Source organism: Polypterus senegalus, chromosome 6 (genome assembly GCF_016835505.1).
Source record: "Polypterus senegalus isolate Bchr_013 chromosome 6, ASM1683550v1, whole genome shotgun sequence".
NCBI classification, from domain to species: Eukaryota; Metazoa; Chordata; class Cladistia; order Polypteriformes; family Polypteridae; genus Polypterus; species Polypterus senegalus.
The window spans coordinates 4,466,513-4,477,875 of NC_053159.1; the positions used below are offsets into that span (position 1 = coordinate 4,466,513).

Consider the following 11,363-nt stretch of genomic DNA (forward strand, 5'->3'; position numbering starts at 1 on the left):
CACAGAGTTGTCCTGAAGCCACTCCTTTGATATCTTGGCTGTGTGCTTAGGGTCGTTGTCCTGCTGAAAGATGAACCGTCGCCCCAGTCTGAGGTCAAGAGCGCTCTGGAGCAGGTTTTCATCCAGGATGTCTCTGTACATTGCTGCAGTCATCTTTCCCTTTATCCTGACTAGTCTCCCAGTTCCTGATGCTGCCACCACCATGCTTCACTGTAGAGATGGTATTGGCCTGGTGATGAGCAGTTCCTGGTTTCCTCCAAACGTGACGCCTTGCATTCACACCAAAGAGTTCAATCTTTGTCTCATCAGACCAGAGAATTTTGTTTCTCATGGTCTGAGAGTCCTTCAGGTGCCTTTTGACAAACTCCAGGTGGGCTGCCATGTGCCTTTTACTAAGGAGTGACTTCCGTCTGGCCACTCTACCATACAGGCCTGATTGGTGGATTGCTGCAGAGATGGTTGTCCTTCTGGAAGGTTCTCCTCTCTCCACAGAGGACCTCTGGAGCTCTGACAGAGTGACCATCAAGTTCTTGTTCACCTCCCTGACTAAGCCCCTCTCCCCTGATCGCTCAGTTTAGATGGCCAGCCAGCTCTAGGAAGAGTCCTGGTGGTTTTGAACTTCTTCCACTTACGGATGATGGAGGCCACTGTGCTCATTGGGACCTTCAAAGCAGCAGAAATTTTTCTGTAACCTTCCCCAGATTTGTGCCTCGAGACAATCCAGTCTTTGAGGTCCACAGACAATTCCTTTGACTTCATGCTTGGTTTGTGCTCTGACATGAACTGTCAACTGTGGGACCTTCTATAGACAGGTGTGTGCCTTTCAAATCATGTCCAGTCAACTGAATTGACCACAGGTGGACTCCAATTAAACATCTCAAGGATGATCAGGAGAAACAGGATGGACCTGAGCTCAATTTGGAGCTTCATGGCAAAGGCTGGGAATACTTATGTACATGTGCTTTCACCATTTTTATAGTTTTAATAAATTTGCAAAAATCTCAAGTAAACTTTTTTTCATGTTGTCATTATGGGGTGTTGTGTGTAGAATTCTGAGGAAAAATATGATTGGAATAAGGCTGTAACGTAACAAAATGTGGAAAAAGTGATGAAGCGCTGGGAATACTTTCTGGATTTACTGTATGTATCTGATCTGTAAGGCACTATATACAATTATTTTAACATTGCTAAATTGAAGTGTATTTATTTTAAATAAATGACAGTATTATTTTAATTGTTCACACTACGTGCTCAGTGTAGAAAGGCACTATAAATATCTGTACGTTTGTAAAGTGGGTTAACTGTGAAGGTATAATAAGATTATTTTCAGATTCCTACAATACGTATTCGGCTCACAAGTGCAGCATCTTTGGATGCCGATTTAGAAAACCAAATGTTTGTTTTAAAGATACAGTTACTTACATGTTGGTAGTTACCTCCAGCTATTCTTACAATAAGTGGCCAGTATGGAAAGGCGCTATATTTATTGGCACATGCAGTATGTGACCACAATAGAAAGGCACTTTTATTAAATAGGGTGCACTTGTTTTAAGGTTTAGTAAAACTTCTTCCATATTTCTACAATACGTGTCAACGCTGGAAAGGCTCAGAATGAAGTTATTTTTACATTTATAAACTGAAGTGTGTTAACTTTATAAGACTGTGTATTTCACCAGTATGTCTCCATTTGGAGAAAGGCGCTATATGTACGTATTTACAGATTTTAAAGTGTGTTTCTTGTAACGTATTGTGAAATTATCTCCATTTTCCTACAAGATGTGCTCACTATGGGGATGCCCTTTACAAGTTAATTTGTATGTTTATAAAATGAATTACAGTTTGTCTGCCTGAAATGGAAGGGAAAGTAAAAGTGTGTGAATATTCCAACCTGTCTACAGTGCGTAAAGGCACAACTAATATATAAAAATATCAATATAAACTACACACTTTGTAATCCGAGTCTAACGTCAAGTCAGTGACACTTGTGGGCAGTTGATCTGTCAGTGAAGTAGCAGAGGGGCTCGTTCATCAGTGTCAGCCGCTTTGGTGCACTGGGGGGGCCACAATGAGAGACGACCCCCCAAACAGGAATGAATGGGTTAACAGGTGGTGGGGGGCCACTGACATTTTTTCCCTCCTCATCTGTTTTGTCACTCGTTTTGCATTTGGCTACGGTCAGCGTCACTACTGGTAGCATGAGGCCATACCTGGACCCTACAGAGGTGGCACAGGTAGTCCAGCTTCTCCAGGATGGCACATCAACGCCACGTGCCCTCACCAGAAGGTTTGCCGCGTCTCCCAGCACAGTTTCAAGGGCATGGAGAAGATTCCAGGAGACATGCAGTGACTCTAGGAGAGCTGGGCAGGGCCCCTCGTAGAAGGTCCTTAACCCATCAGCAATACCCACCGCTATCTGCTCCTTTGGGCAACGAGGAATGGGATGGGCACTGCCAGAGCCTACAATATGACCTCCAACAGGCAGGCAGGCCACTGGTGTGAATGTCTCTGACCAAACAATCAGAAACAGACTTCACGAGGGTGGCCTGATGGCCTGAGTATGTCCTCTAGTGGGCACCGTGGAGCTCGATTGGCATTTACCATAGAATATCAGAACTGGCAGGTCCACCACTGGTGGGCGCCCTGCCCTGTGCTCTTCACAGATGAGAGCAGGTCCACCTGTATATATATATATATATATATATATGTATGTGTGTGTGTTTGTCCGTTTCTAAATTGTTCTTCACGCCCCCACATCACATATGCAGCACAGAAAGCCACTCTATACATCCGTGGGCACAATTATCAAATAAAATGCGCTTGTCTAGTAAACCTCCTTTCATATTTCTACCATTTTTGGGCGCTATAGAAAGACACTGTATAAAATTAGTTTTACATTTATAAACTAAAGGGTGTTTGTAAAGGAACGTGAAATTATTTGCATATTCTATCAGTATGCGTGTAAATGTATTCTGGATTTATCTGTACGATTATAAATAAAAGTGTGTTTATTTTGGAGGCAAAGTAAAATTATTTTTATATTTCTACAGTACTTATTCAGTGCGGAAATTTTATTTGCACCTTTATTCACTGAAGTGTGTTTGCTTTTGTAAAATAATTTCTATTTTCTTATGTTTTTCAGTATGGACGGCGTTACACCGTATACATTTATTTAGTTTGCTTCAAATGGATCGTGAATTCAGCCCCACGTTCCTCCCATGGCCAGTTACCCACTTATCGGTAGTCCGGGTGGGCTGTCGTCGCTCTTTGTAGCGCCTTTCACTTTGCGGGTTTCTAAACTTCCACATTGTCAGCACTGGCAGATGAGCCCCCCCCCAGCACGGCGGAGGTTAGACGGGTGGTCCGCAGTGGACTTTGAATGCTTTCCACTCCGGGGTCTTACCGACTACGCTAAGCAGTTGTTGGGTGATAATGAAAGGTGTTTATGTCCACTCCAGGTTGGTGAGTTTGCACGTTTCTACTGAGAGGCAGACCACTAAGGTGTAAACGCCCGCGCCTGCAAGGCGAGTCGAGTGTCGATCAGCCTCCGTGGAATGTGTCGTCGTGTTTACCCAAATCAGCTTGTAATTGTGGTCAGGCCTTTCTAATCTCCATGTTGAACATGTCATAGAAGTGCTGTAGCCAGCTATAAATACATGAGCACGACCTTTGTACCCACCGCCGGTGTGACAGCAACCATTAGCTGCGGCCTCACTGACTCGTTCGAAGTAGGAGGAGACCAGCCCTTCTATGAGGGTCTCGAGCGGAGCGTCTGTCTGGCCGAGGGGCCGCAGGTGCACCGAGAAAACACCAAGGAGGTGAAGTGCACAGGCAAGAGAACCAGAACTGAACCACAGGCCAAATATACACACTGTCCATCGACAGACACACTGAGTTAGGGCTTGAGAACGTCACCAGGGTGGAGCGTCACCCTCCATGACTGATTCATGCAGCCATTGAATTCCTGGGGATGCCCTAAGATGAAATGGATCTGCACAGGCATGCTGCTATATGAAGCAGACAGACAGATCGATCTGAAAGGCGCTATATAACAGATACTGCATGTACTGTACATGCATATGAACTGCACTTTAGGATTTAAAGATCAATGTCAAAGGTAAGTGCTACAAAACATAGATACCTATGAAAGGCATTATATAATAAATAAATATATAATATAAGGAGACAGAGAGATCTGAAAGGCACTATATAATAGATTCTGCATGTGCCTACATACACATGAAATGCATCATGTGAGAGATCTGAAAGGCACTATATAATAGATACAACATGTGCCAACATACACATGAAATGCACTGTATGGGACAAATAAGAAAAAGGTCCTAAAAATAAATACTATGCATACATAAATACATGCACTAAAAGTTAGATCTTAAAGGCAATATATAATAGATAGATACTACAAACACCTACGTACATATAAAGTGACAGACAGATCTGAAAGACACTATATAACACAAGTAGATACTACATATATACCGACATACCTATAAAACACACTGAAAGATACAAAGATAGATCTGAAAGGCACTATATATTATATAACAGAGAGATACTGTACCTACATGCACATAAAATGCACTGTGCAGTGGATCCGTGTTAAAGGTGTTATAAAACTTAGATAACGTGAAAGCATTATATAATAAATATAACATAAAATGATGGATGTAAAAGGCACTCTGTCATGCATAAGATACTACAAAGTAGAAGCAGAGATGAGAAGCAGTTTAAGACAGACATGTGAAAGGCTCTGTGTTTGATATGAAAGGCACTACATAATAGATAGGAAACACATTATATAATAGATAAGAAGGTGTGTATGAAAGGTGTTGAGCAACCGATACTGTGTGTATGTGTATATATATATATAAGGCACTATATAGTAGATATGAAAGGTGACAGATAAGGTACCATAAAATGGATTCATCGATACTCCAGGTCATTGTTTTTCATCCGGGGTTCCGTGAGTGCTAGCCAAGGGTTCCGCTGAAGAAGTCCTAATGATATAGGACATACTGGTGGATAATTGCACAGGGATCTGTGAGCAAGGTAACCATTCATGCAGGGTTCCACTCCAGCGAAAAGGTTAAAAAACACTGCTCTAGGTACTCAATGGGAGCTGCGAAAGACTCTCTGCTTGAGAAATGAAAATTATTATGATGTAATGAATATGAAAGACCTTAACAGATATACATGTAAGGTGCTATATAACATAAAGAGACAGATGTATAGAGCACTATATAATAAATATTAAAGTTGTAATATAATACATCACCCTAACCCTGTATAAACTGGTCAGACAGATATGAAAGGTGCTGGTCCTGCAAATGTCAAAGGCATCCTTAGATAGATCGACAGTCAGATACGTGAGGCGCTATATAAACAGACTTTCCATTGTCTTGATACGTGAGGCGCTATATAAACAGATTTTCCATTGTCTTGCCCACTGGGTCCCAGGGAGCGTGTTGTATAAATTTGATTTCTCTAAAGGTTGTTGTATTAAATGAGTATACGTGGTCAGTGATACATGACATATGGAATTCTTATGGCTGCCTGTCCTCGGCTGAACAAGAGTGCAGCTCAATCAGATTTCTGGAATTTTTGAGGACCCCAGTTTAAGGGTGTGTGTGTGTGTGTGGGGGGGGGGGGTTTGGGGTCAAGAAAGCAGAAAATTAAAAAAGCACCACCGTCGTCCCGTTGATATTTAGAATTGTGTAGAAGGTGGGCAGCGGCACTTGATGTCCTCAGGCCCCGCACGGTGCTACTTCTGAGGTGTCCTTCGTGTTTTGTGGCCCCGTTTCAGTTTAGGCAGCGTGTGACGTTTTGATGACATCAAGCAGCACCTGAAAGCCGATGCGTTTGTCTCCATTTTCATCCGCGTATAATCTGTTCGGGTAGTTGAAAACGCCTTTGTGCGCTTTGATAAATCTAATTGCAGATTTCCGCAGAAAGGCAAATAACACCGTTGGATTACTTTATTTAGATATAACCGGTTGTGCAAGTCCGGAGCGCGGCTGGGCGTCCAACAGGTCTGCACTATGAACCGTATGTGCCCTGGCAGGCAGTTAGCGTCTCTTATGTAGTGGTGATTATATTCGCCTTTTATACACGGGATGTTCTGCTTTAATACTGTAAGACAGGGTGACTGTGGGGGGCTCCCCGGTGGGACTCGGCCACTCTCTTCACTGGCCGCCGATCGGAAGGCACAAGTAAGGAAACAGCAACGAATCGTGGGCCGGGAAGGCACCAAGACAGGATATACGGTGAAAGCAGACATAAAAAGAAAAGACACGATAGACTGTCAAAGAAGATAGAAATAATGAAGACACTATAGACTGTTAAAGCACGCATGAACAATACAGACACGATAGACTGAAAATGTAAAATAAATCAAGTCCGTCTGTCTGTCCGCTTTTCAAAAGAGAACTATAACGAATTTAGATTGTTTTTTTTTTTTTCTTCTCTGATTTACTTGAACATTCAGGTTGATTTTGCGACTTCTCTCATCGCGCTAAGTATCAGAGTTCGCTTGCGGTACCGAGTTATTTGCGCCAGCCTCTGGGCGTATCTTACATCTGCTTATCTAGCCAATGAGAGAACTATACTTCACGGGTTTAGATCGGATTTTTTTCTACAATTTGCTTGAACATTCTAGTTGATTTTGCGACTTTTCTCATCGCGCTAAGAATCATAGCTGGCTTGCAGGAGCGATACATTCGCGCTAATCTCAGACAGAGGCTGCAAGCCAAGGGGAGGGGGTAGCGTGACGTCAGGAGTGGGGCGCCGTCTACCTGCGCTTTGGAGATTTCCTCGCCTCAGCTTAGCTAGCGATACCTTTTTGTTTGTTAATTTTTAAAGTTTGTCCTTTTTCACTAAATAATAAAGACACTATAGACTGCAAATATGAATTAAATCAAAGATGCCATATACTATAAAAGTAAGCATGAATAACAAAGGCACTATATCCTGTAACTGTAAGCTGAAACAATAAAGACACTATATACTGCAAATGTACATTAAATCAAAGACCCCATATACTGTGAAAGTAAAGACAAATGAATCTAAAGGGTAGGGGTACCATAAAGTCACCCAGTATGTCAGCCATGAGGTGGCATTGGGCTGGAGCGAGAAACTCATTTTATTCTTCCTATTGTGTAAATATATGTGTGTGTGACACTGGATGGGGCATTGGGGGGCTTTGGGACTCCTTTGTTCTTCTCCGGTTCCCCCCATTCATCCCCCTTCTGCATTGCCTCGACTGGTCATCTGATGGTGGCTTGGTGGTGCAGCGGTTAGTGCCGCTGTTGTAGAGGCCCTGATATCTAAGTGTCGTTGTGGAGTTTTGCTCGTATTGCTGATGTTGTGTCCAGACTGGGAGGTCGCTGGAATTCCATGAGGATGCAACAAAAGCAGAGAGTCATGGAGGTGCGCATGATTTGACTTCTCTTAATTCTTAGAGGGCTTTTAATAAGGCACTATATGAGAGGGTCGGCATCAAATTAAAAGAAGTGGGCATTGGGGACGCGAGCTGCAGGTACAAAATCAGTGCCAACACCGTACGAGGTGCTGTTGAAAGTGATGACCAGCAGGCTCTTTTTATATCCACATAAATGGCCTGACAAGCTGGTCAAGTGTGCAGATGGTACCAAACTGGGTGGACGGGCAGCTGATGGACAATCAGCAGAGAAGGACCTGGGCAGGGTTGTGGACGATGATGTTTAACATAACAAATGTGGGAAGAAAGAATCTGAAATACACAAAGGAAGACTTGAAGCTTCAAAGTATAAATCATTGTTTAGTTAATTAGCAGACACCTTAATCCAAGGTGACTTACAAAGCCAAGTTATAATACATACAAGTATGAAGGTGCGAGCATCAAAGCGATTACAAGAAGAAGTGAGGAGTCAGAGTCCAAGTCCTTGTCATAGCACCTTTGCTCATTCTGAGGGGGGCTTTATAAGATGTTCATTAGTAAAGCCAGACCCCTCCAAAGTAACTTACTTTGAAGCCCGTTGGCCCCCAGAGCGACATGTTGATCACTCACCAGTCCAGTCCAGATCTTCAGCTGGCCGTAGTCCTCGCGCTCCTCTCTTTCCTCTCACATTTCCTTTTGCACAATAAATAAACCCGAAGCTCGGGGACGAGTGGAAGGCGATGTGTGACTCGGCGTAGTGCAGGATGTGGAGCTCCAGGACCCGGAAGTGACAAACCAAACAAAAGTCCTCTTGGCCCACCGTGCTGTGCGGCCCACGCGCTCGGGTCGGCCTCTCCACCTTCACTCACTTGTGTGCATCCCCTGATTGTTTCGTATCCGCTGCTGGCTGAGCGGCAGCTCCTGTGGACGACTCAGATTGATGTCTTCCTGCCGTAACTCAAAGCCACTCGCTGTGACCTTGGAGTGTTGAAGAAGGAGCTGATTTGGTTGGGGTGGCAGAGACCACCTAACTGAAAATGACAAACTGATGGGAAAACCGAACAAAAGACACAACAGGCATGGAAAGGCGCTCTATGCCGTAGGTGACAAACATGTCCTTCTCTGTCCTGTCTGTCACTTCCAGTATGTAGCGCCCCCCGTATCTACCTGTCTATCTCTGAGTTAGGTGGGCGCTATATACGCATTTATTACGTGACGCACTTCAGATCTACCTGCATACCGGTCAGGTCTCTCTGTCTGCTATATAGTGCCTTTCAGATCGTCTTCTAGTCGTACAGTGCCCTTCATTTCTATCTGTCCTACTGGTGGTCCACAAAAGGAGGAGACCTTTAATACGCGGTGTGTGAGCGTTTCTGTGTCCGCCCGTCTCGTGTGTGTGTCTGTCCCGAACAGAACCTTATGGGGCCCTGGGCTGAGCAGGCGCTACAAATAAATAAATCAATAAATAAAGTATTTCATGTCCAGATGATTTGTTCTGTCCTTCATTTTCAAAACAGTATGTTATTAATTTAAAAGATCATTTAAAAAGCTTCATAAATAATAGAAACACAAGGCTGTGAATGTCGTCTGCTCATTCATTCATTTAAAAGAGGGTTTTAAAGAGAATGACGACGGTGTCCTTCATTGATTCATTTACTACAACACCTCATTAAATAATCTGATTGGATTCCTGTTCATGTTGTTCATTCATCCATCCATCGAATATCCAGCCCGCTATATCCTAACTACAGGGTCACGGGGGTCTGCTGGAGCCAATCCCAGCCAACACAGGGCGCAAGGCAGGACACAAACCCCGGGCAGGGCGCACACACACACACACCGCAGGTCACACACACACACACACACACACACATCGCAGGGCACACACACACACACACACACACACACACACACACTAGTGACAATGTAGAATCTCCAATCCACCTAACCTGCATGTCTTTGGACTGTGGGAGGAAACCCGCACAGACACGGGGAGGACATACAGACTCACGTCTACTGACTGCAAGGCAGCAGTGCTACCCACTGAGCCACCGTGCCGCCCTGTTCGTTCATTCATTTTCAGAAATAGTCGTATTACATAATTAAGAGTCTAATGATAAAACAGATAATTATATCATTGTAAGCGATTGTCTAGAAGTATTGTTCATTAATTAATTCACCCAAATACTTGATTATATAATGTCAAAAATATTTATGTGGATACTGTGTATTCATTAATAAGTTCATTCATTTGTTTCCCATAATTAATACTTTATAAAGTTATACCTTTTTATATCATTTACAAAGTAGTATGAGAGAACTGCTTATTATGATCATTTAAAAATATCTGTATATCTGTGTTGATATTATTCATGAATTAATTTACCCAAATAGCTTCTTAAATAACGTAAAAGCTTTTATTTGCATGTTGTTCTTTCATTCTGTCATTTTCAAAAGTAGTTTATCACATAATTTAAAGAGTATAATGATAAAGGTTTATTAAATCATTTACAAATGATTTTTATATTTATTATTAATTAATTAATGTGCCAAAATAGTGTTTTACAGTATATGGGTAGGAGTCAGTCATTCATTTTTCATAATAAATACTTTTAATTTAATATTTATTTTTACATAATTAAAAAAGTATTGTGACTGAACTGTTTATTTTAATAATTAAAAAATGTTTTAAATGGCAGTTATTTATTTAAGCATTTTCCAAAGTTTATTAGATAATTTAAAAAGTATGTTTATGCATTTTATGTATTAATTCATTTACCAAAATAGCCTATTAAATAATGTAAAGTATTTTATATGAATATTTCACATTTATTCATTAATTTTTTAAATAGTTTCTAACATAATTTCTAAAGTATTATAAACATATGTTTATTAAATATTTATATATGGCTATTAGTAATTCATTAATTTTTCAAAATGGTTTATAACATAATTTAAAGAGAAAAAAGTTTATTAGATCATTTAAAAAAGATTTATATGCCAATAATTAATCAATTAATTTATCAAAATGGCAAATCACATTTCAAATGATTTAAACGAATATTGTTCATTTGTTATCTAAAACAGTATATTGCATACTTTTAAAATTATAACAATAAAACGGTTTTTAATATAATTTTTAAATTATTTGTTAGCCTTTATTCATTTGCTCAATTTCCAAAATTCTTTTTAACAATAATGTAATAAACTTTCATAATTAAACGCTGTATTAGATCATTTCACAGGGTTTTATAGGCGCATTATTCATTCGTTTTTCAGAATAGGCTACTATATAATTTTTAAAGCAAGTTAATAAAATTATTTTTATATAATCTAAAAAGTATTCATGTAGATATATTATTAATTTTCTGAAACGGCTTAGTAAATATGTCAGTTATGGTTATTCATTCCTAAAATAGTTTATTACATAATTTAAAAACTATTTTAATACATCATTTTAAAAAGTTTTTTATATGGCTGTTGTTCAGGAATTCATTCATTTTTATTCTAAAAGGTTAATTAAATGTAAGATGAGAAGCTTTTTTAGTAATTTCCAGTCATTTAATAATTTTCTAAAATAGTTTATTTAAAGCATTTCTATAACTTCCTTAAACCCAGTTAATCAGTTGAGGGTGGCACAGTACCAGAGCTGGGCAGTGCCCACTCACTCACACACACACAGCTGCACTGGGCAGTGCCCGCTCACACACATTCTCTCCTCCACTGATACCTCCAGTGGAAACCAATGCAGATAGGAAGATAAAGTGCAGACTGGGCACAGGGGGCAGGAGATTTACCCCTCAGGATCTGTGAGGCTGCCATGACGCCCTGATTTATCGATGTGTTTCTTGAGGTCACTTATTGACTCGTCATCTTTAAACTTGTCATCTTACTCCATGACTTTCCAGCCCCACTTATTCCAGAACAAGAT

General features: G+C 40.9%; 1 protein-coding gene across 1 annotated transcript in view; it reads left to right on the plus strand.

Annotated features, from left to right (window-relative positions):
• Window positions 1–11,363, plus strand: part of plekhm3 (pleckstrin homology domain containing, family M, member 3) — a 149,430-nt gene that overhangs the window by 117,060 nt on the left and 21,007 nt on the right. The gene's annotated exons all lie outside the window — the stretch shown is intronic.